General features: G+C 46.3%; 1 protein-coding gene across 2 annotated transcripts in view; it reads left to right on the top strand.

Annotated features, from left to right (window-relative positions):
* klf12b (Kruppel like factor 12b) overlaps window positions 1-25,863 on the top strand; it is a 72,650-nt gene that overhangs the window by 2,571 nt on the left and 44,216 nt on the right. The window lies entirely within an intron of this gene.

Here is a 25,863-nt window from a genome sequence, read left to right as displayed (position 1 = left end):
AATAGATGCCACACACAAGGATTCACCATCGCGTTATTTATGTGTTTTCCTTCTAATTTCGCCATCAACACGGATCAACACGAAGTTTTCAGGCCAAACAAAGTATTGCAAAATGCATTGAGGTGATGCAAGGTATGTCCTTTCTCGCTGAGGGGCGTTCCTTCAGTGACGTAGGGTGAGGACTCGTCATCAACTCAAAAACAAGACTTCCGAAATATTCAGCGCGAGTCTTAAAACGTAAAATATAGCTATATGCGGTGGAATCTTTGTAAAATACGCTCAGTAGAAGTCCTTTGAAGCCATTTTACAAATTATGGACACAACTTGTCCGGAGACGTCGGTTGTCCTTTAAGTGTTTTGTTCCTTATACCAAAGCTGGTGCAAACATCTATCTAATCACCCAGTTACATTATCAGGCTATGCAATGTTCGGAAGAGGTAAAGATGTATAAATGATGGAAGTTCTGTTATGGCTCTTACAGGATAGACCTCTATTTTGGAATTATGCTTACTCTCGGAGGTGTCATGAGCCAGTTGACAGCGGGGCGGGGCCTCCGTTCCCGCCGCTCGCCAGCTGCTGTCAATTCCCTCCTCATTAACTGTGGACATTTAAACCCGACGCTGGCATCCACCCAGCGTCGGAAGATACTTCGCCTTACGCCAAGCTAGTACGTGGAACTTGTTACCAGTACGTTATTTGCTTCGCCCGAGGACTGATTTTAGCCACGAACGCGTTTGTTGTTTGCACCGCGTCGTAGGTTGTTTTGCACCCTCGTGTGCCACTTTATTTTCTTGGTTAGTGTGGTTGGGTGGATTGCCGCCACTCACCCACTAACATTGTCAGTTGTCATTTTGAGTTTGTTTCACGAGTTGTTACCGGGTCCGCGTATTTTCGGACCCGCGCTTTATGTTAATAAATCCTTTGCCGGTACCCACGCCTCTGTCCTGCTCTACGATCCACCGCCTATACCACACGTTCCTGCTCGCCAGCTGCCACTGTCGCCGCCGGAACGTGACAGAATCTTCCGACCAACATGGATCCTGCGGACAGTAACCGAATCTTCTCCGTCCTCGCTCAGCAGGCGGAGCAGCTCGGCCAAGTGGTGCCCGCCATCGCGGAGATCCGCCGCGACATCACCCGGTTAGCCCAACGGGTAGATAGACTTGAGGCCAGCGGCGCCTTCGTCGCGGGGGCCGTCCCTCCCCAGACTTTGAGCCGCGAACCCAACATCCCACATCCCACCCGTTACGGAGGGGAGCCCGGGCGCTGCGCGCAATTCCTGCTGCAGTGCTCCATAGTTTTCGACCAGCAACCCTCCGTATACACCACGGACGCGGCCAAAGTGGCTTACGTCACCAGCCTGCTTGCCGGACCCGCAGCCGCTTGGGCGTTGGCCGTCTGGGAATCTCGGCCGGAGCTCCGAGCCTCCTTCCCGGACTTCGTCGCCGAGTTACGGCAGGTTTTCCATCTCCCGGTGAGTGGGCAGGCAGCGGAGTCCCAGCTGTGGACCTGCCAGCAGGGTAGCCGATCGGCGGCGGAGTATTCCGTCGCCTTCCGCGTCCTGGCTGCCGCCAGCGGGTACGACGACCGTGCGCTGCGAGGGATGTTTCGGCGCGGGCTCAGCGCGGCGTTGAAAGACGAGCTGGCTACCCGCGACGAGTGCTCCAGCCTTCGCGAGCTGATCTCCCTCACGCTGCAGCTGGACAACCGGATGCGAGACAGGGCCCGGGAGCGGGCTGCCCAGGCAAAACTCGAGCCGCCAGCAGGGACCCGAGGGGGTGCCCGGACCTTTCCGCGTGGGGGGCACGCGGCCGTGGAGCCGATGGAGATGGGGGTCGAAAGGGCCGTTGAGCGGGCGCCGGAGCGACGCAACACCGGCCCGGCATGCCAGCTCTGCGGCAAGTTGGGTCATCTAGCCCCGGACTGTCCCAGTTGGGGGCTTCCCGGAAAGACCCCCAGTGACTGCAAGTTACCCCGTCCACACAAGCAACGGGTTCCCTTAAGGTCCGCGGGGGGGTTCACGTCGCGGAGACTGGAGCTGGATGCCGTTATACACGGTCCCACCAGGACAATGTCCGTTCGGGCCTTAGTGGACTCGGGGGCCGACGGCTGTTTTATAGACCCGCGCGTCGTGTCGGCGTTGGGGTGTCGGGTTGTTCAGCTGGGGGCGAGTCGGAGCATACTCGATCTCGACGGTCGGTTACTCGCCGAGGTTACGCAAGAAACCGTGCCGCTTCGACTCGTACTCTCGGGCAATCACGTGGAAAACCGGCGGTTTTTCGTGATGCGTTCACGCTCGGTTCCCATCGTGCTCGGGTTACCTTGGCTGGGGACCCACAATCCGGCCATTTCGTGGGACGGACCTACCATTCAGGGGTGGAGCCCCCTCTGCTACGCTCACTGCCTCCGGTCGGCCGCGGGTGGGCCGGCACCATCTCACAGCTACCCTAGGGAGGAGATTAGCCTAGAGGGGGTGCCGCCCTGTTACCACGACTTACGACAGGCGTTCAGCAAGGACCGCGCCCTGTCGTTACCACCGCACCGTCCCTATGATTGCGCCATTGACATTCAGCCCAACGCTCCGTTTCCCAGTTCTCGTCTGTACAACGTTTCCCAACCCGAACAACAGGCTCTCCGGGACTACATTGACTCTTCGCTCGCGGCCGGGCTCATTCGGCCATCACGGTCACCTCTGGGAGCGGGGTTCTTTTTTATCACTAAAAAGGATAAATCGTTGCGTCCGTGCGTGGACTATCGGGGACTCAACGAAATAACTATAAAGAACAAATACCCGCTCCCACTGATTGACTCCGCCTTCGCGTCCCTCCAGGCCGCGACCATCTTCACTAGACTGGACCTCCGGAGCGCTTATCATCTTGTTCGGGTCAAAGAGGGGGATGAATGGAAGACCGCATTTAAGACACCTCTGGGACACTTCGAGTACTTGGTGATGCCGTTTGGTCTCACCAATGCACCCGCTGTGTTCCAGAACCTCATTAATGATGTCTTGAGGGATTTTCTGAATATTTTCTGTTTTGTGTATTTGGACGACATTTTAATTTTTTCAGAGTCCCTTGAGGCACATCGCCAGCACGTCCGGCTAGTTCTGCAGCGGCTGCTGCAGAATCGACTATACGTCAAGGCCGAGAAATGTGAATTCCACACCTCCTCCTTATCCTTCCTGGGCTTCATCGTGGAGCGGGGGCAGATCCGGGCTGACCCAGCCAAGACCGAAGCGGTAGTAGAATGGCCCACACCTACCTCTCGCAAGCAGTTACAACGCTTCCTGGGGTTCGCCAACTTCTACCGCCGCTTCATCCGGGACTACAGCCGGAAAGCCCTCCCCCTCACCCAACTCACCTCCACTAAGACCCCGTTCAGGTGGACGAGAGAAGCGGACGCCGCGTTCCGGCTGCTGAGAGAGGCTTTCTCTCACCCCCCAGTTCTCCGCCATCCAGACCCCAACGGCGCGTTCATTGTGGAGGTAGACGCCTCGGACTCAGGTGTTGGGGCAGTACTCTCCCAACGCTCCTCAGTCGACCAGCAGCTCCACCCCTGCGCCTTCTTCTCCCGCCGCCTCAGCTCCGCCGAAGCCAACTACGACGTGGGCAACAGGGAGCTGCTCGCCGTCGTATTGGCTCTTCAGGAGTGGAGGCACTGGCTCGAAGGGGCGAAGGAGCCGTTCACCGTGCTTACGGACCATAAGAACTTGGCGGTCATCCGGGCCGCCAAGAGGCTGAACGCACGCCAGGCACGGTGGGCGCTGTTCTTAACACGCTTCTCCTTCACCCTAACCTACTGTCCAGGAACAAAGAACACCAAGCCCGACGCCCTCTCGCGGATCCACGAGCCAGCAGACAAGGAAGACCTTGCGGAACCCATCCTGCCCGGCCGCCAGATCATGGGGGCGCTCCAGTGGGAGGTCGAACGGAGGGTCATGGAATCATTAAAAGGTACCCCGACTCCCGAGAAGTGTCCCACAGGCAGACTGTTCGTTCCCCAGTCGCTGCGCTCGGAGGTGCTCCAGTGGGGGCACGCATCCAAGGTGGCGTGTCACCCAGGGGTGAGCCGCACCGAGCACCTCGTCTCCCAGCGATTCTGGTGGCCGCGGCTCCGCGACGACGTGGCGGACTTTGTTAAGGCCTGCCCGGAGTGCGCCTGTGGCAAGGTCTCCCATCAGCCTCCGGCAGGACTGCTCCGCCCCCTACCTGTCCCCCCGCGCCCTTGGTCCCACATATCAGTGGATTTCATCACCGGCCTCCCCCCATCCCGTGGTAAGACGGTCATTCTCACGATAGTGGACCGGTTTTCTAAGTCGGCACACTTCGTGCCGTTGACCAAGTTGCCGTCCGCCATTGAGACGGCGACACTATTGGTCAAACACGTCGTCCGTCTCCACGGGATCCCCACTGACATCGTGTCGGACCGAGGGCCCCAGTTTGTATCCCGGGTCTGGAAGCGTTTCTGCAGGTCCATGGGGGCGTCGGCCAGCCTGTCCTCCGGTTACCATCCACAGTCCAACGGCCAGACCGAGCGGAAGAACCAGGACCTGGAGGCGGCCCTGCGCTGCGTATGCCTTCATCGTCCCTCGGCCTGGTCCATCCATCTCCCGTGGGTGGAATATGCCCACAACACCCTGGTCTCCTCAGCCACAGGTCGGTCACCGTTTATGTCGGCTTATGGCTACCAGCCGCCGCTCTTTCCCACACAGGAAGGGGAGGTGGAGGTCCCGTCGATACAACACCATCTTCGGCGGGCCCATCGGGTATGGAGGGAGACCAGGGCAGCCCTATCACGCACGGCAGTCCGGAACCAGAGGGTCGCGGATCGCCGTCGCCGTTCCGCGCCAGCCTACCAGGTGGGCCAGAAGGTCTGGTTGTCCACAAGGGACCTACGGCTGGCCGGGACAACCCCCAAATTGGGTCCGCGTTTCGCGGGCCCCTTCACTGTGGAGGCCATCATTAACCCGGTCGCGGTCCGACTTCGGCTGCCCGCCTCCATGAAGATCCACCCGGTTTTCCATGTATCTCTCATCAAACCGGTGGAGTCCAGCCCCTTGGCCCCCCCTCTTGCCCAACCCCCCCCCCGCGGATGGTGGACGGAGGACCGGCATACGCAGTGCGGGAGATCCTGGATTCACGCCGCAGGGGAAAGGGCATCCAGTACCTGGTCGACTGGGAGGGCTACGGACCGGAGGACCGTCAATGGGTTCCGCGAACCTGGATTCTGGACCCGTCGCTCCTGAGGGACTTCCACGAGGCTCACCCGTCGAAACCAGGCGGGCCGCCAGGAGGCGTCCGTTGAGGGGGGGGTACTGTCATGAGCCAGTTGACAGCGGGGCGGGGCCTCCGTTCCCGCCGCTCGCCAGCTGCTGTCAATTCCCTCCTCATTAACTGTGGACATTTAAACCCGACGCTGGCATCCACCCAGCGTCGGAAGATACTTCGCCTTACGCCAAGCTAGTACGTGGAACTTGTTACCAGTACGTTATTTGCTTCGCCCGAGGACTGATTTTAGCCACGAACGCGTTTGTTGTTTGCACCGCGTCGTAGGTTGTTTTGCACCCTCGTGTGCCACTTTATTTTCTTGGTTAGTGTGGTTGGGTGGATTGCCGCCACTCACCCACTAACATTGTCAGTTGTCATTTTGAGTTTGTTTCACGAGTTGTTACCGGGTCCGCGTATTTTCGGACCCGCGCTTTATGTTAATAAATCCTTTGCCGGTACCCACGCCTCTGTCCTGCTCTACGATCCACCGCCTATACCACACGTTCCTGCTCGCCAGCTGCCACTGTCGCCGCCGGAACGTGACAGGAGGTAATCAAAAAAGAAAACACCATGGCTTCAGAAGCATCGGCATGGTACCCACCAATTTTTGATCTGTCTTTCCAATTTGGATTGGATTGGATTTGCCTTTATTAGTCTCGCAGTGGAGAAATTTACATTTCACAGCAGCAAAGTTATGAAAGGAATGAAAGTAGAAAAACAAAATAAAGGAGCTGCTGGAAAGCCAGCCACTCTCGCGGCACCGTCTTGCAGTCAAAAGAACAAAAAAAAAAACTACATAACAAATAACATGACAACACAAAGACACAGAGTCATTCATTCTTAAGTCTGCCGAGTGGTGGAGACTTGCACTGCATCACACTGATGTGTGCTTCTCATATTTTGGTTATCTTAGCCACCTATCAAGATGATACAGAGCGGTTTTATAAAACCTATAAAATAACACAAAAAAGTCTCTTTTATAAAAGAACACAAAAAAAGGCATTTTATTATACTTAACAAGGCAGAATTTATCAGAATCAGAATCAGAATCATCTTTATTGCCAAGTATGTAGGACACACAAGGAATTTGTTTCCGGTAGAACACGCTGCACTAGTATCGTTGTCAAAAAAACTGCTAAGTGGCACTATACAGTTCCATTTTGGCTACTGTTGAAAGAGTTCAAAGAGTTAATGGCTTGGGGGAAGAAGCTGTTTAAATGTCTGCTGGATTTGGTGCGCATGGATCGGTAGCGCCTGCCTGAGGGGAGTAGCTGGAAAAGGTGGTGGGCAGGGTGCGGAGGGTCCAGTAAGATTTTCCGCGCCCTAGTTTGGATTCTTGCAGTGTGCAAGTCCTCGAGAGTGGGTAGGGCGGTGCCAATGATTTTTTCCGCCGTCCTAACTGTCCGTTGAAGTCGGATTTTGTCCATTTTTGTGGCGGCCCCGAACCAAACGGTGATGGAAGAACACAGGATGGATTCGATGACAGCCGTGTAGAAATGTTGCAGCACCTCCTGTGGCAGGCCATGCTTCTTTAGCAGCCTCAGGAAGTACATTCTCTGTTGGGCCTTTTTCAGGATAGAGTTGGTGTTGACCTCCCACTTCATGTCCTGGGAGACTGTGATTCCCAGGAACTTGAAGGTCTCAACGGTTGACACCAGGCAGTTGGATAGTGTGAGGGGTAGCTGTGGTGATGGATGTTTCCTGAAGTCCACCATCATCTCAACTGTCTTGAGCGTGTTCAGCTCCAGGTTGTGACGGCTGCACCAGAGCTCCAGCTGCTCCACTTGTTGTCGGTACGCAGACTCGTCGCCGTCTTTGATGAGACCGATGACCGTGGTGTCGTCTGCGAACTTTATGAATTTGACAGCTGGGTGCGTTGAGGTGCAGTCGTTCGTGTAGAGAGAGAAGAGCAATGGAGAGAGGACGCATCCCTGCGGGGCTCCAGTGCTCGTGGTTCGTGTCGTGGATGATATATTTCCCAGTCTGACCTGTTGTGTCCGTCCTGTCAGGAAGCTGAGGGTCCACTGGCAGATCGTGGCGGACACACCAAGCTGGAGAAGTTTGGGGATGAGGAGTTCTGGGATGATGGTATTGAACGCAGAGCTGTAGTCCACAAACAGGATCCTTGCGTAGGTTCCTGTGTTGTCAAGGTGGTCGAGGATGTGGTGCAGTCCGATGTTGACTGCATCCTCCACAGACCTGTTTGCCCGGTAGGCAAACTGAAGAGGATCTAGCAGAGGTCCGGTGATGTTCTTTAGGTGGTTCAGCACGAGGCGTTCAAAGGACTTCATGACCACAGACGTCAGAGCGACAGGTCTATAGTCGTTCAATCCCGAGGGTGCTGGTTTCTTTGGAACTGGGACGATAGTAGACTGTTTGAAGCAGGATGGGACTTCACACTGCTCCAGGGATCTGTTGAAGATTTGTGTGAAGACCGGAGCCAGCTGGTCAGCGCAGACTCTCAGGCAGGAGGGGGACACTCTGTCAGGTCCTGCAGCTTTCTTGATCTTTTGCTGCTTGAAGAGCCGTCTAACGTCCAGTTCGTGGATCTGTAGGGCAGAGGGCGGAGATACGGTAGTTTCTGGTAATGGTGGGCAGACCGGGGAAATGGTGGTGTCCTTTTCAAATCGGCAAAAGTATGTATTTAACTCATCAGCCATACCATTGTTGTACACTGCTTGGGGGGAAGGTAAACGATAATTTGTTATTGCTTTCAGGCCATTCCACACCGATGCAGAGTCGTTAGCGGAGAACTGTTTGTTAAGCCTCTCCGCATAACTTTTCTTTGCGATGTTAATTTCCTTCGTCAGCCTGTTTCGGGCGAGTTTGTAAACTGCTCGATCGCCGCTTTTAAATGCGGATTCTTTCTCTTTCCTAAGCTGCCTGAGTTTGGGAGTGAACCATGGCTTGTTGTTGTTGAATGAGCGGAAGGACTTTGTTGGTACACACATGTCCTCACAGAAACTGATGTATGATGTTACAGTGTCTGTGTATTCATCCAATGTGCCCGTTGAAGTTTCAAAGACGCTCCAATCAGTGCAGTCTAAGCATTCTTGTAGCGATAACTTTGCTTCATCTGTCCATGTTTTAACTGTCTTGACTACCGGTTTTACACATTTGAGTTTCTGTTTGTATGTGGGAATTAAGTGGATTAAATAGTGGTCAGAAAGACCCAATGCTGCATGCGCAACAGACCGGTATGCGCCTTTGAGTGCTGTGTAACAATGATCTAGAATGTTTTCTCCTCTGGTGAAACAGTCAATATGCTGCTTATATTTGGGAAGTTCACGGTTCAAACGTGTTTGATTAAAATCGCCCAAAATGATCAGGGGTGATTCTGGATATTTTAGTTCGAGATGGTTTACATGGTCCGCTAGCGTTTGTATACACGCGTTAGCATTAGCTTGTGGCGCGATGTACACGGCAACGAGAATAAAGGAAGCGAACTCACGTGGCGAGTAGAATGGCTTGCAGTTGAGAGACAGCGATTCCAAACCAGGGCTGCAGTGTGCGTCGAGCATCGTGACATCGGTGCACCATTCTTCGTTCCGTATCACGGTCGGCCCGAAGGAGACGGAATCCGGGTAGGTGTAGTGCGGAATCCGGGTGGCGGTCACTGAGCCAAGTCTCAGTGAAGCACAGCGCAGCAGAGCGGGCAAACGTTTTATTGGTCTTTGTGAGAAGCAGAAGTTCGTCCATCTTGTTTGGTAGTGAGCGTAGATTAGCGAGGTGGATCGATGGGAGCGGCGTTCGAAATCCACGCTGCCGAAGCTTGACGAGAACGCCGGCTCGCTTCCCCCTCTTACGCCGGCGTCTCAAAGCTCCGTACAGAGCTGCTACGCCGCTCGCGAGCAGCGCCGAAAAACCTTGTAGATTTTGGTGTGTTGGTGAAAATAGTCCAAGAGTGGATTCCCCAATGCTCAGTAACTCTTCCCTCGTGTAACTGAGTCGCGTAGGATCGCAAAAAACAAATGAAAATGACAAAACCAGGAACAATACTAGGGAGCGTGTCACCGAGGCTGCCATCCGCGGCGCCATCTTGGATCGAAATTTGTTTGAGGAATTTGTTTGGTTGCAGCTCTTCCTGGAAGCTTCTTGGTTAACCCTATTAGAGAGTTCATGATAATTACGTTATCGCGATATCATGATTTTCAAATTACCAGTGTATCTCCGTCATGTCATAATATAAATAGCAGCACATCTTTGTCAAACAAAAGAAAAGTTTTATTCGCTTCAACCAAAGACAGCACTGTAAATTACATAGAACACGATACTTGACAATGAAATGACTGTGTGAAACCCCTTCCTTTGTCACTGTCCTTTCTATGTTTTTTTTTCTATCATCGTTTTATTTTTGTTTTAGTGTAGTGAGTTTTTCTACACTACAGTAAGCTTATTTTTATTATTCTACAAGTGTGATAATTATCCGAGGGTAAAGGCCATATCATGATCGTATCGTATTGCGCCGATGGAATATGGTGACAATCCCACTCATGTAGTGTATGATTCTTGGCCACGGTGTTCTGCTCTGATACAGTTTGTCAATCACTATTTCTACTGCATGTATTGCTGAACAAACCTGAGTGCAGACACACGGGGTGCTAATTCTTTGCAAAAAGAGCTTTATGGGTTTTAGTGACAAAGCAGTGACAATGGGGACCCTCGATTAGTCTGACATAACTACATCCGAACCTGTAAAGGTGAAAGTGTCTTCAAGAATAAATCGCTTGTGCATTCACTGACATATTTTGAAAGCGGGATATTGTTTATGTTTATGATTATGTTTTTATAATATCACAGTTTTTATGCAGGTCATATCACATTCTTTTGTTGTGTTTGCCCATCACGTCTTAAAGGCTGGTTTTTAAAAATATTGTCTGACATTAAACCGGTCTGTGGGGCAAAAAAGGATTGCGATCAGCTCAGGTGGCGGGTGCTGATGGCGACGGTGGTGGTGGGGGACTCAATTAAAAAGGCAATCACCAATGGATAGACTCTATCTGTCCATCAACATGCGGCCGCCCGGGACATTTAATCAGCCACCACTAAGAGGCATCTCCTTGTCTGACACACAAATTGCTCGCCTGCTGACAGACAGAGTCCGTCAAGAAGTTCTGTCCTCTCCTTGAAATTGCCCAGCCTTACACCTAATCAGCTGGGTTAACCGCTGTTCTATTGACAAAACATTGGTAGATTGTTCCACTGATGTGGAGAAAGTGATTGGCAGATTGACTGGAGCTCTCTCTATATGACTTGAAGCGGCAAGAAAGTGATGTCATTATGTTTATATGAGTTTTGCATTTGTTGACTTGACATTGTACACGCTCGAAAACTCCATTAAAAGACAACACACACACACACACACACACACACACACACACACACACACACACACACAGACACACGCAGACACACACACACACACACACACACACACACACACACACACACACACACACACACACACACACACACACACACACACACACACACACACACACACACACACACACATGCACACACGCACACACGTACGCACACACGCACGCACACACGCAACCATTTTTGCTCAGTAATTATTGTTCTCCCCTGCTGGCCCACAAAGTGTTGTAATGTACACTGTACTTTTCTGTTTCTTTGGCTTGCTTACACCACATCTTTAAATAATATAGATTGGCATTAGTTTACGAATTGTGACTTATCAAAGTTAGCATAAAATGTTCACATCCCTTGCTATCGATGGTTGTGTAAAATTTTGACTGCATTATTGTCACTAATTTACAATCGTCTGGAAGAGTGTTTTGTCATTCAACTCAAGTTTTTATTTTATGTTTCAAATACCATGTTTTTCCATTTCCATGTTTTTCAAAGGGGAATATTATTTCATAATTCAAACAGAATGTTTTACAATTTCCATATTTTTCCAAAGGGGAATATTTGTTTAGTAATAAGAACAAATAGGAATTCGAACAGCACTTTGGATTGGCTCATGCCTGACCAAAACTCCACCGTTTGTTCATAGACGTTGTGAAAGGTCTAAAAACAAATCAACTTCAAATCAATCAATAAGGCCAAAAAGTCATTCGATTTACCTCATACATAGTGTTCTGCTATCTCTAGTTACTGGAATTCAACAAAGTTAATGTTGTGGGGAGGTGAAACATTTTACTGTGTTGACATTAGCAGATTTAAATTTCAGACTGTCAGAAACAGGGGAAACAGTTCTGTCTTAAGCCTGCAATCTACAATAATGAAGGCTAATCATTGGACACGGGATGTTAAACAGTATTTTCCTGTCAGGGGCACATTATTCGTAACGTTGTGGATACAAACCAAACACAAGCCATTTTACACCAAAAGATACATGAAAGCATGTTTGTCTTATGAGAATATACCACCCCAGCTCCACTCTGCTGTTACTTCACCCTGTCAGATGGTGACAAAATGTTCCCTCCTCCCTCTTTGTGTTTTCTCCTGTGGATTCAACCTTTGACCCTGCTGTCCAGCCCGTGTTTGTTGACCAAAATCGAGTTAAGGGTGCGCACGAAACGTTTGCAGCATGTGACTTTTGTGGCCCGAGCACGGAAAGTGTTGTGCAACAGCCCCTGTGAAGCTGTGTCTGATAGTCTAAACACTGATGTGTCACTCGTCTAAAAACAAAACAAAACTTGCACTTTAACAAAGGAGGCTCTGGCTTGTCAATGACAACTTTTTGTTTTGAAGATTTTCACTGAAACTCATTATCACCATACTGACCTTTAAACACACTCAAAGATGACCCTGGTTGTGCCTGAACCACCTCTCATTGAGCCAAGATCTTCTTGTTGATGTTTTAGCAAAAAGAAAAAAAAATTGTCACACCCTTACGGGAAGAGACTGGCTTTGGAACGCTGTGCTCCCGTCATCTGATTTAAGGTTGCTTTCACGCGTTTCCATGGTGAGGATGGAAAACCATGCCAATGTAGGGTCTGACTATCTGTGGCCACGGTTCTCACTGTCTGGCCAAATATGGGTTGCTAAAAAGGCTACAATAATCCGGTGTGTTTAACCATTAATGTGCTGATTTCATTTGATCTCGGAGTAGGGCCGATGTAAGGATGGTGCCGGTGTGGTGATCTGAGTCAACCCTTAAGGAGGCGAAGTGATGTGAACAACATGTGGAATCCATTTAGGTAGCGCTGGTATTCCACAAGGTCTTTGGCGTCAACCCAAACGACTTCCCGCCATAGACCCTAACTCCCCAGGTGCCAACAGCTTCCTCCGTGTATCATTGTAGTACATTGTTGCTTTCAAAGGAAGGAAAAAAATACATGAATGAAGTAGTTGATGGTCACTGATTGAAGTAAACAGAGTGATGCTTTTGTTGAATGGAGTTGAAGATCTGGAGCGAGTCAAAACGCATTTGAGTTACCAAGTCCTGGATACTTGTGTGATGTTTAATTGCAAAAGGTGTGAGTAGGATGATTATCCGTGAAACACAAATTAACTTAACTCTGGTCCACGAGGGCTGATTTTGGCATGGATGTGCATAAAGCATTCCTTTTCCTGAAATCTACACATCTTGTTACACATCAACCTTTTCCTCTTAAGGGAATCATTGGATCGTTTTTGTTTCCAACAGTTTATATTAGACAGATGGATTATGCTGAGTTGCAAACCATCTGTGTTCTCATCACATGTGAGGGATGCAGCAAAGTTGAGAAAATTTGGCTTCATCATTGCCTATCAAACTATTTATTGCAGAGGTTTATTTTTTTGCAGGTGTTCGGTTGCTTTAGATTGTGGGTTGTTAGAGTCTTTTTCGATATGTTTAAAGGTGGTTGTTAGAAAGGAATTACAGATGTTCCTGATGAGTTTTCTGCAATATATTGACCTGAGCGCGTATTACTTATAGAAGTCCAAAATTACTTAGTTGTGCATAAACTCATCTAAAACCAACATGTTTCCAAGTGAGTTGCTGACAGCCATTCCTGGAAACTAGTCAGCACATTGATACCTCAACATGGCTGCGATTGCAAACATGTAGTAAACCATCCTGACCGCTCTTTGGAGAGCATGTACATGCGTCTCTGCTGTGATGCACTCAGTAGGCAGGCCATTGTGGAAATTGTGTGTACACCCTGCACATGTCTGGGAGCGAGGGAGGTTGACTTTTACTCACACACATTAAGACATACTGTACATTACATGTGAGAGCATCAGGGCACGCACACAGATGCACCACACAGCCTGCGGGGATAAAAGGCTACTGAGAGAAACCCCCATTAGGGCAAAAGTGAACCGGCATTCCATATAGAGCAAGGGAGGCATGTGGGTGGCGGGTGGGAGGCATGCAGGTTATTGTGAGAATGCTGGTACTCCCAAAAGAACCTCCCTGTAAGGGCAAAAGATGTGTTTCATTAAGAAATACTTCATTTTGACTTGAAGCTTAAAAACAACAATAACATACCTTACCAATCTCTTGTAGGACTTTTACTGCCATTGCTGCCATCTCCTTGGGCTGAGGCTGCAACAAATGGAATATTTTATAACAACATATTAGATTGTTTTAGTACCAAAACGGTAAATCAAGCTTTTGGAAGCAGTTTCGTGATGTTGACAACTAATGTGTGGTCTGATGCTGAAGTTTGTGTTAAGTTCAGAACATCTGCACATAAAGTGATGGAAGATTTTTTTTATTGTTTTTTTTCGTCAGTGTGTCATTTGAAGGGGTTATGACTTGTTGTCCAATCTTTCATTCTTTAGTGTTTTTGAATCGATGGATTTCATCTTCTGGAATAAGTGGTAGCTTAGTATTTCTAGAGGAGTGTTTAATGTCTTTTTCGTGGTTACATCGAAACTGATTGTCAATTGTTGACAAAAGTGTCTGGACTGCTGTCACAAATCGCTTTGACTTGAGAGCCTCGGGTAACGCCACCTCACGTTAGAGCTGTCACGGTCGCGGCTTGTTATTTAGTAGCTGTTCCTCTGCAGCATTTTGGAGGCGCATGATGCAAGAGGATGTCACACTCTTCTCTAGAGCAGGAGCAATGTGAGTGTGAATTAGCGCACATTGTGGGTGGCTGTATGTGGCAGCTTGCATGCTGAATGGACTTCTATTCTTCCGCTCTCATGAGCGAGACGGTTGCGTGGATTCATACGCGAGTGTGTCTCTAAACCAAAGATAGGTGGGTGTGGGCAAAGGTCACAAACAAGGTGTGTTTGCTTGAGTTGGTGCTCCTGTTTGCAAGCCAGACTCGAGCAACACTCATTTGTTCAAGTTGAGCAATGTGTAGTTATAGCATAATTTAGGGCATGCCTTTCACTTTTTTTCTCTCTATTTCTTTAACAACGTTCACATACAATACAGTACAGTATTCAGATGTATTGTTTTCACTTCACTGTTGGTGTTAATTCATAAATTCATGCTGCATAAAGTAGAGTTCTGCTGATTATTTGCTGCTGCTCTTCTGCACATATTCACAAGTATCCATAAATGTCAGGTGCCACACACACAGTTGCAACCATTCCTAACAAACACATCTTGTTGCAAATATGCAGTGACGTGCAGTCAGGGGAGGCAGCCTCACCTTCCTGTCATCATGGAAATATCAAATGACAAAATATATTAAACAATTATATTTATTTAGTGATTTGTACTTTAACGTTTGTCGTGCGGCGAGACAGCAAGCAGGTGGAAAGAGGATAAAAGTTCACTCAGCTAGATGCAGGAAGGGTATTGTGAGTTTTCTTTATTTGAAGTTGATATCAGCTTTCAACAGACCACAGGTAACACCGCTCTCCAGCTTGTCCTTTGTCCCTCTTCTTCCTCCTCGAGGTGACTGGCTCAGGCTGGCTTTAAAGGTGCTTCACCTGAGCTTCTGGCCAATCAGATCCCAGCGGCAATTGGCCATTCCCAGGTGGTTGCAATCACCTTCTCAATCAGTCTCAATCAATTAGTGGTCGCCCAACTCTACTGTTTTGGATGGGGAGAAATGCGCACCTTTCTCCCATCCAAAATCCAGAACACACAAAATTATTTAACATTTCTTTTGGCATCATGACAACGTTCTTTTCCATTTAACTTCACCATTTTTGGATTTTTTTTTTCAAAATCGCTGAGTTTTCCCATTTACTGTTCAAATACTAAGTGGAGAAGAGCGGTGAGGCAGCAGCCGGCTGAGCCTCACAATGGATTGCACAATCACTATGCTAACTGTGCTGGCTTGCATTACTGTCCCTCTGCATATCGCTATTAAAGTGCTCAAAAGCTTTTAGTATATGAACAAAATTTGTACAGTTTAGCTGGTGTATATAATGTACAGTCACTGTACATTATAAACACTGTACTAGTGTTTATTTTATTTTATTTTTATCAAAACTGTGTGCATAGGTGAGGCACACAGTTCTCCTGCCTCATGACAGGGGGCGTTGGTGATTAGAGATTCCTCTTGCGACTGCTCGGCTGCAGAATAATAGAATTAGTGACATCAAGCTACAGTAAACAGTTAGCAAGTTACGTGCAACCATCCCGTCATTTTTTCTTGTTGCTTGGCCTTATTTTCAGAATGGTGGATTACATATCTAAATTGAAAGAATTTTCTAAACTGGACTTTCAATCGAAGGAGGAGATAATAATTAAAGGAAGACCAACACCGGACTGTATAGCTCACAAACGGTGAGGGATGAATGTAAATCTCCTGGACAGCTTCTCAGCTTTTTGGCCAAGAAGGATCTCATTGGAACTATTCCTGAAGCGACAAAGTTGCTCCATCTCGTGCTCACTGTTCCAGCTACGACAGCATCAGTGGAGCGTCATTCTCAGCACAAAAGACTGAAAACATACAGTCGGAACAGGACTAATCAAGGACGACTTTCTTCACTGGTAGTGATCTCTATTGAGACAGAGAGACTTGGACTTCATTTATAAGTAAAGGTAACATGATAATAACGTTTTTATAATTCCTTTTTTCGATGCTACAGTTTGTATACAGTATATAAAGAATGCTGACATGACATTTTGAATAAAACATGTTAAATGTTGACAATCAAATGGTGAATAAGCTACTCCGTGGAGTTCATTTTCATGTAAATCTGACTTTGATGACATCAGTGCCTCACCAGCCATGAACCTTACCGCACGTCACTGCAAATATGTAAATATATTCTTACTCTTCACTCTTTACTGTTATTATTATCATTATTGCCTGCTGCCCCTGTCCACTTTGCTGCGGTAAATCAGAATATCTGTTCGATTCTTCTGTTCTATTCAGGAAGCGAGGCTGACACGCAGATGAAAGTGCATGCGGCCAAAACCAAATAGCACATGAACGGTTTTTTTTTTGGTAGTTTTATTTCGTAGAGTAAGCAGCCCCTCAAAGGAGCGATGTCGTTTTTGTAGGGGTCGGGAACTTTTGACAAGAAACCCCTAAGATTTATGAATGATCCCCGCCCCCTTCCTCTTCAGCGTATTTAGACAAAGCTGATGAAATGCAGGTGCTTTTTTTCCTATTCCTATGTCGGTTTTTATCATACAGCCAACTCAGCACATGCTTTTTATATGCTCACGGATAACAACAGTGACCGTTTTGACTATTTTGGTGAGCTCATTGACCTAAGGTCAGAGGGGCGGTGAGTACCGTACAAGAAAGTGCTGTTTTATACCATAGCAAAGTCCAAAAGCAAACTCAATTGATCGTCTCTTAAAGCATTTGAGAGAAAACCATTGTAGACATTAATTGGCTCCAACCATGTCACACACATTGTTAATTCACTCAATCATTTGCTTAACATTGACATGGAAGCAGCAGTTGAGAACTTTCGGGGAGAGTTGTAAAATGCCTTGATTTTTCCCATCGTCAATCAGCTACAATACAAAGCTTTATTACCTTTCTAAAAGTAAATATTTATTTTTATTTTCTTAGTCAACATTCCTAATGAAGTTTGTATTGATTAGTTTATTGTAACTGACAACATTTGACGAAGAAAAGGTAAATTACAATTTGGTCCTTTAACCTCTAACCAAATTGCACACTATGGTGTTTGCCAGTTGGAAAGGGAAGCACTGAGATGCCCCGAGCTAATCATTACCTCTTCTGTGTCACAGGAGGGCGGAGTAGGGGTCTTTTGTCACTTGATAGTGGGGTGCATGCATGATCCAGATCAACTCGCACACACTCTCTTTCTTTCGCCTTGCCGTGTTATTTTGACATTATGATATTGTGTTTGTCAGTGAAGTCAGTAAACTTCAGCTGCATCCGGTAACTTCACTTCCCCCCCCTTCACCCTCCCTCACATCTCGACAGGATTAGTGACACAGGATCCCCCCTGGCAGAAATAGCCATGAACCAAGGCCATTACACCAGAATATGGGAACTTCCAAGGGTCGTGTGCGTGTGTTGTTTATTTGTATCACCTACAAACGGACCCAGTTTCCTCACAGGTGTTCACCACTGCCTGTTCTCATGATTTTATTATGATTTCATAGCCCTCAAAAATATTCACGATAATTTATTGAAAATTACCCCCCACCTGCCCAAGTTACTTGAAAAGTGTTATGTAAAGTCAAGTCAAAGTCAGCTTTATTGTCAAATATGCTAATATGCATGACATACAGCACAGATGAAATTAATGTCCTCTCGGACCCAGCATGCAAGGCACTAATAGTTGGCTAACTTGGCTAAAAAAGACATACAATTGACAACAGACTATACATGTAATTTCTGAATGTAAAGTGATTTAGTGTCATATGTAAAGTGAGGTAGTGATGTATGTAAAGTGAGGTAGTGATGTATGTAAAGTGAGGTAGTGACATATATAAAGTGACGTAATGTAGTAATGCAAAAACAAACAAGAAGAAAGGGTTGAAGTGGTTGAAGTGAGGTCTTGCAGAAAAAAATGAGAAAGAACAAAAAATAGAGTTATGTAACGTAATGTATGTAATGTATGTAAAATATAAACCTTATTTTTTTAAATTGAGTCTTCAGCACAGCATGTCCACCATCTTCGTTATTATAGATAAAACATGTTGATTGCACTTACTCAGAATCAGAATCATCTTTATTGCCAAGTATGTAGAACACACAAGGAATTTGTTTCCGGTAGAACACGCTGCACTAGTATCGTTGTCAAAAAAAATGCTAAGTGGCACTATACAGTTCCATTTTGGCTACTGTTGAAAGAGTTCAAAGAGTTCAAAGAGTTAATGGCTTGGGGGAAGAAGCTGTTTAAATGTCTGCTGGATTTGGTGCGCATGGATCGGTAGTGCCTGCCTGAGGGGAGTAGCTGGAAAAAGTGGTGGGCAGTTTGTCCATCACAGTTTGTCAATTTTTTCCCTTTTTTGAATAAATTTACCATTTCATTCATAATCTTTCTTTTATCCCAAGTGCTCTTTTTGTTCAGTAGTCGACTAACTTTTATGAACACCTGTTTCAACACGCTAAGAAGACGAATACTACAATGCAGTTTTTGGATGAGTTCAAATTCACCCCACTGATGTCTTTTCAGAGCGAACTAGTGAAATATAGGTAAATAGCACCCGCTTGTCACAGCCAATGTACACATTTTAGCTACATTTCTTCAAAACACAATTATTCAACTGTCAATCCCACACAGTTATTAATGTCTGAACAATCAATTATCATACTTTTCGCAAGTTGTAATGTTGAACTGGAACTTAAAAATCACTAATTTACTACTACAGATACTCAAAGTAAAATAGTTTCAAGGTTACAAACTGTGTGCAGTCAAGATATTTGCCCAATAGAATGTTATTTGGCAGCAGACAAGCACTAGCTCAGTTACTGACACGGTTCGGAAACGAACCAGATGGTGTCCAGATCCCACAAATGCAGACTCAGACAAACTGCGAAATTTTAATATTTATTTTTAGAAAAACCAAGGGCCGACAAAATATAAACAGAAATCGCTGGCGACAAAGAACCAGGAAAAAAAAATATGATTCTGAAGTGCTTGCGGCATGGTAAATTTGACGCCCAAAAATGCACACAACAAAATCGCAAAAGCCCAAACACACGAAACGGAAAACAGTCCTTTACAAGTGGAAAACCAAAACACTTAGAAAACAAGGAATTCTCCGTAATGATGCGATGATGAACTGAAACGTGAGGTCTTGAAAACATTTCGAGCCGATCAGCAAGCAAGGTCAACTTGAAAATTTGACAGTCCTTCAATGCCATGTGGGACTTGATGAGGAAGAAAGCTTACAGTTTGTGTTTCTCCAGAACCATATACAGTATATAACCATATACAGTGTATAATATATATATATATATATATATATATATATATATATATATATATATATATATATATATATATATATATATATATATATATATATATAAATTACATGCCATAACAAAGACTCTCCATTTACGCACCCCCCGCCCCCAGGATCGGATATATCGATAGTCCGGTTATAACGATATTTTTTCAGACTCCCGAGAATATCGATATAACGAGACTTTACTGTATTGTAGAAGGAATTTGTTTTGGTTATCGTTCTTTGGGTTTCATTCAAAATTAGGAAAAGAAAACAGAAGACAAAATTCATCACATTAAAAAAACAGTTCAGATGCAACAAGTAGAACCCGCGAACATAACCATTTGTACATTGATATGAGCTACTCAGGCCACCTGGCATACAGGAGCTCATGGGTTGAAAGTTTGAGCACATAGTCCTCTTTTGTTTTCCCGGTTGCACTTCCTGTTGAGGCAGCTACAGTAGTGGATCAAACACAAGCTCTGAGACATGCGAAGGCGACGTCACCCGGTCACTCTGAGCATTATTGCCTTCAACATGAGCCTTTATTGTGACAAAATCATTAAAGCAAGCAGCTTTCTAAATGTTGCAGAACAGAACGAGTGTAGGAGTGAGCTGCTAGGCCCGCTATGACTGTGCCACATCCAGGGGGTGCCCACAGGAAATCATTTCGGCTCTTTTCATACTTTTACACCGATCAAAAAGGAAGCCTTTACACTTCTCATTCTGCCACCTCTCTCTGTCTCTCTCTCTCTGTCTCTCTCTGTGCCCCCACACTCTCACCCACTCCCTCACCCACTATGGTGTAGGACCTGGTAGCAGGCAGAGGGAAGGGGCGATGGGGTTTGTTGGCATTCTTGCACTGTGTGCTTTGCGCTCGACCGGGCCTTGGCTGTAGTCCATATCCCCTCTCTACCCTCTCTCGCTTCTCTGACTATCACCACCCACCTCTTCCTCCTCCTTCCACCCACATTGTGCTTCCCCCTCACCTCCAGCTTGCCTTTTCCCTCCTGCGATCGACTCCCTTTATGCACCCCAGATAATTCAGTGCCCACTTCCTTGTCTGATCACTCCTCTTGACCTCCCTTGCATGCAGGGCCAATGGCAACGGGTCCGGGCTCTGCGACGCAGATGTAACCGTCCGCCCCCGGGCACTCGAAAAGGAAACAAAGCACTGATGGAGGCTGTGTGGCACCGTCTGTTTTGGGATAGTAGATGCAATATGCAAGGGAAGGGCAGGGAAGAGTGCAATGTCTTACATCTGTTTCAGTCAGTTGATTCAAGCTTAACTTTCACCTGAAGAAATAACTCAGCGTGTGAGTTGGGAGATAAGCCGGATGGGTCCTTTCGCCCTCTTGTGTTGAGATAACACTGCACGGTGTGCAACTGACACACACACACACACACACACACACACACACACACACACACACACACACACACACACACACACACACACACACACACACACACACACACACACACACACACACACGCACGCTCACGCACACACACACACACACACACACACACACACACACACACACACACACACACACACACACACACACACACACACACACACACACACACACACACACACACACACACACACACACGCACACACACATACACACACGTCTGGAAAGCAACCAAAAGAAGCTTAAAACAAATCTGCTGTTCAATTTATCCAAATTGTTCCCTGTAAAACAGTATCACATGGATGCAAAAACGAATAATGCTGGGACCCTGACAGAAGGGTTTTGTGAGATGTGTCAGTTCTTAGGTTGATTTCTTTGGATGATAACGACTTCCCCCTTCACTTGAACTCAATATTACGTTTATCGTTTTGTCTTCGTGCCCCTTGATTAGCTGGTGACTAGTTGAGGCAATATCTTGTCGGCTGAGAGAGGGGTTCCACTTCTCTTGCAAATCTGAATGAGCACAAATTTCTGATAAGAGCACGGATAGATGTGTGCTAAACCCCCTTTCTGTTGACAAAATATCAACATATAACATGACAAAAAGTCAATGAGAAATGCTGAATGTTCAGTACTATGACTGTTCACTTTGTGTTCTGTGTTCATATTGTCTATAGATGGCATCAGAACTGAATTAAGGCAACAAGATTGACTGACATGTCATGGCAACTGAGATAGGATGACAGTTTTTATCGGTTATTATGACACTTACCTCTGCCACACTATTGCGTTAAAAATATTTGATAAATCACACTAGATGCTGGAATGGGTGTCATCTCATGATCTGATTGCTGGATGCCATGTTGTTGTGCGACAGCAATATCCCACTTTTAGAGGCGGAGTAAAATAGGCATGGTTGATGATTACTGTGCGTAATTACTGTCCAAAAGAGCTTACTGTATCTGCACATTGTATGGGCAATGTTTTTTGACGCACCACTTCATCAATTTATCAATCATTGGACATCAGTGAATCAAGTAATTGTCAATGCGTGAAGAGACTTTTCCCGACATTTTACGAGCCAAGTCAGCCATTGTTGCATGAGAAAAATCTCGCACAACATCATCAAGCAAAATATAAGTAATGGTGATATGGTTTCAGTTTACTCACATGTAATAACTTGAATGAACATATAATTTGTTGTTTTTGCCGTATGTGTGACCATGAATGCTGGCATCATCTTCTTTTCCTTTCAGCTTTTCCCTTCAGGGGTCGCCACAGTGAATCATTGTCCTCCATCTTTCCCGGTTTTGTGCATCCTCTTCTCTCACACCAGCGACCTTCATGTCCTCTTTGACCACATCCATAAACCTTCTCTTCGGTCTTCCTCTCGGTATCCTGCCTGGCAGTTCAAGATTCAGCATCATTCTCCCGATAGAGTAGGTCTCTCTCCTCTGGACATGTCCAAACAATCTCAGTCTGGCCTCTCTGACTTTCTCTCCAAAGCCTCTAATATGAGTTGTCCCTCTAATGTACACATTCCTGATCCTATCCAACCTGGTCACTCCCAAAGAAAACCTCAACATCTTCAGCTCTGCTACCTCCAGCTCTGCTTCTTGTCTTTTCTTCAGTGGCACCGTCTCCAGTCCAAACATCATGGCTGGTCTCACCATTGTTTTATACACTTTTCCTTTCATCTGAGCTGAAACCCTCCTATCACACATCACACCTGACATTTTTCTCCAGCCGCTCCAGCCTGCCTGGACACGCTTTTTCACCTCTTTTCCACACTCTCCATTGCTCTGGACAGTTGACCCCAAGTACTTAAAATCCTCCACCTTCTTTATCTCTTCCCCCTGTAGCATCACTCTTGCACTTGGATCCCTCTCATTCACACACATATATTCCGTCTTGCTGCGACTGATCTTCATTCCTCTCCTTTCCAGGGCATATCTCCATATCTCTAGTTTCTCCGCCACCTGTTCCCTGTTCTCGCTACAGATCACAATGTCATCTGCAAACATCATGGTCCAAGGAGATTCTTGTCTAACATCGTGTGTCAGCCTGTCCATGAATGCTGGCATAACCTGCTACAATTTTATTTTCGCGCCCCAGGAAATTCAGCTCCTCCTGACCTTTATCAACCATGCCTGTTATGAGTTGAGGCACAAAAAAAGTTGCCAGAAGCACCCAATTTAATTTTAAGTGTCTATTTTAGGGTGGTCCATTGGTCAAGTGCTTAGTGGAGTTTGATTCTCTCCATGTGCTATGGAGAAGTGTACTGGCGTACACCTGATTATTTTCAAGTCCAGTACTTGGTTTGGTGAAAATTTTAAGGCAAATTCTCTCCACACACTCTATTCTAAACCCTTGGGGGGAAAAATCACATATTAACAGTGTGCATGTTTTTTTTTTTTTTGCATACACATTGTCTGCAAAAGTTTAGCTAGATTTTTTTTCTTTGGGGAATTTGTTTGTTGGAATAAAAAATGACATGCTTCAACACTCCAATGACTTGCCCTTCTTGCTGTGTCTGACTCCCCCACACAACTGGGATGGCCATTTCATTTCAGAGTGCAGCAAATGGAAAGGTGATCTTAATCTACCCCACACCACCACCCACACAACCCCACACCCATTGGATATCTCGCTCACACAGAGCATGCTGCAGATGGACGGACTGCAGTTCACGGTCACCAGCGCACTGAATGCACTGACAAAGACTATTAGATGCATTGTGTGACTACTTTAGTCAAAGAAACAGTTTTGTGGGCCCTGCAATGGAGCAATCGGTCAAAGTATTCCAACCTGACCTCCCTCCAATAGCTCGTTACTCAGCACGAGGCCTCCCTCGCCACTGTTTGCACTTTGGTCATTGTGGTTTCCAGCAGCGGCATGCACTGGTCATTGATTTCCCCTGAATAGCTCGCTGCAGGGCAATTCATTATGAGGGTGTCCACACACCGCTGGATTAGTGGGGCAGCAGATGGATGAAGTGGCTCTTTCTTGCGATGCATTTTCATTTATTGACTAACATGAATACATTTAAAGACATCGACATAAAATCATCATATTTTAAAATGGAGTCATTATCAAGGAGAAAAAGCCACACACTTTTCCTGCTACACTCCCTTCGCTTGTTCTCTTCAACACATGGCTTGAGGCTGGACTCTCACTGATGCTCCACCCCCTCAAACAGTTACCATGGCAACGCTATCAGGGCCTCCCAAGACCTGAAGCCGAAGGACATGCTGGACAACAATACAATAGCAGCACAGCCAGGGTACCTGAGGGACCTAGACCTGAGAGGGAGGTATATACATGCACGTGTGTGTGGGTGTGCAGGGAGGGGTTGGAGGAAGAGGCTGCAGATTGAGAAGAAGCAAATCTAACCTCCCCTCTACCGCTCTCCCCCCATCACACACACACAAACACCACCAATATTAGTCTTGCGCCAGAGAAGTACTGGATGATAGGTGGTATTTAATCAAACCCTTTGTTTCTGTATAAATTAGTGGCTTCCTGGCTCCAAAAAGGGTGCCTTCGTCGTTGTCCTCACACAGCAGTTCAGTTCAGACTCATGTGGTGAGATATGTTAGGCCTGTACTGTGGAGCTATACTTATTAGTACAGCTTCCTAGGACGCGGATGATTTCCAGACAGACCCCCCCCCCCTCATTGTTCAAGAGAAAAATGCCAGTCAAGGTAAAGTTTTTAAACTAAAGATTTCTGAAATAACGTGAACATCGCTTCATACATTTACTTTAGGAAATCAGGTGTTTCTCCAGCTTTTCAAATATTTCATGATCATACCTGCAAAGATTTCTCATCATCTTTAGCTTCTTTGTTTCATTAATTGTCACTCTATTTATGGTTATGTATCAGACCTAGCAGACCGATCAACATTCATTCACGCACACCAACACATCAGGCCCAACTCCACTGAGACAAGCCTGCCCAATCTGTAGTATTTCTTAGAGGATGCAAACAAAGTAGTAAAAGTGGTTGAGGTGATGAGTCAATATAATTGATCCTTACTGGTTGTTAATCCATGCTTTATTCTCTATATTGACAAAAAAACTTCAAAGAGAGGAGTAAAATTTGAACCATACAGAAGCACATCAATCTGAACTGGCATTAGTGTATTTGTACCATTGAGTCAATCAGTGACGTGCAGTCAGGGGAGGCAGGTGAGGCTGTGCCTCACCTGTCATCATGGAAATATCACAAAATAAATATGACAAAATATGACGAAATATGACAAAATAAATTAAACAGTTATATTTATTTAGTGATTTGTACTTCAACGTTCTTTTCCATTTAATTTCACCATTTTTTGATTTCTTTTTCAAAATCGCAGAATTTTCACATTTACCGTTCAAATATTAAGTGGAGAGGAGCGGTGAGGCAAGCCTCACCATGGATTGCGCAATGCCTATGCTAACTGTGCTGGCTTGCTCTGCAGTGAGACCACATTGCTGTCCCTCTGCATATCGCGATTAAAGCGTTCAAACACTTTTAGTATATGAACAAAATTTCTACACTTTGTCTGGTGTATATAATGTACAGTGTACATTATAAACACTGTACAACAGTGTTTATTTTATGTTATTTTTATCAAAACTGTGTGCATAGGTGAGGCAACAGTTCTCCTGCCGCATGACAGGGGGCGCTGGTGATTACAGAGATTCTTGCGCCTCCTCGGCTGCAGAATAATAGAATTAGTGAGAGCAAGCTACAGTAAAGAGTTAGCAAGTTAAGTGCAACATCCAGTCATTTTTTTCGTGTTGCTTGGCCTTATTTTCAGAATGGAGGATTACATATCTAAATTGAAAGAAATAGAAATACTTAAAGCTGAAGAAAGATAAGGAAGGCTTCTACATAGAAGGTATAGTTGCCTTTCTTCAGAAGAA

This window comes from Hippocampus bargibanti, linkage group LG08 (assembly GCF_051943395.1).
Source record: "Hippocampus bargibanti isolate YZ-2025 linkage group LG08, ASM5194339v1, whole genome shotgun sequence".
Taxonomy (NCBI): domain Eukaryota; kingdom Metazoa; phylum Chordata; class Actinopteri; order Syngnathiformes; family Syngnathidae; genus Hippocampus; species Hippocampus bargibanti.
Note: the sequence above shows the minus strand (reverse complement) of the source record. Positions and strands in the feature narration are given on the sequence as shown.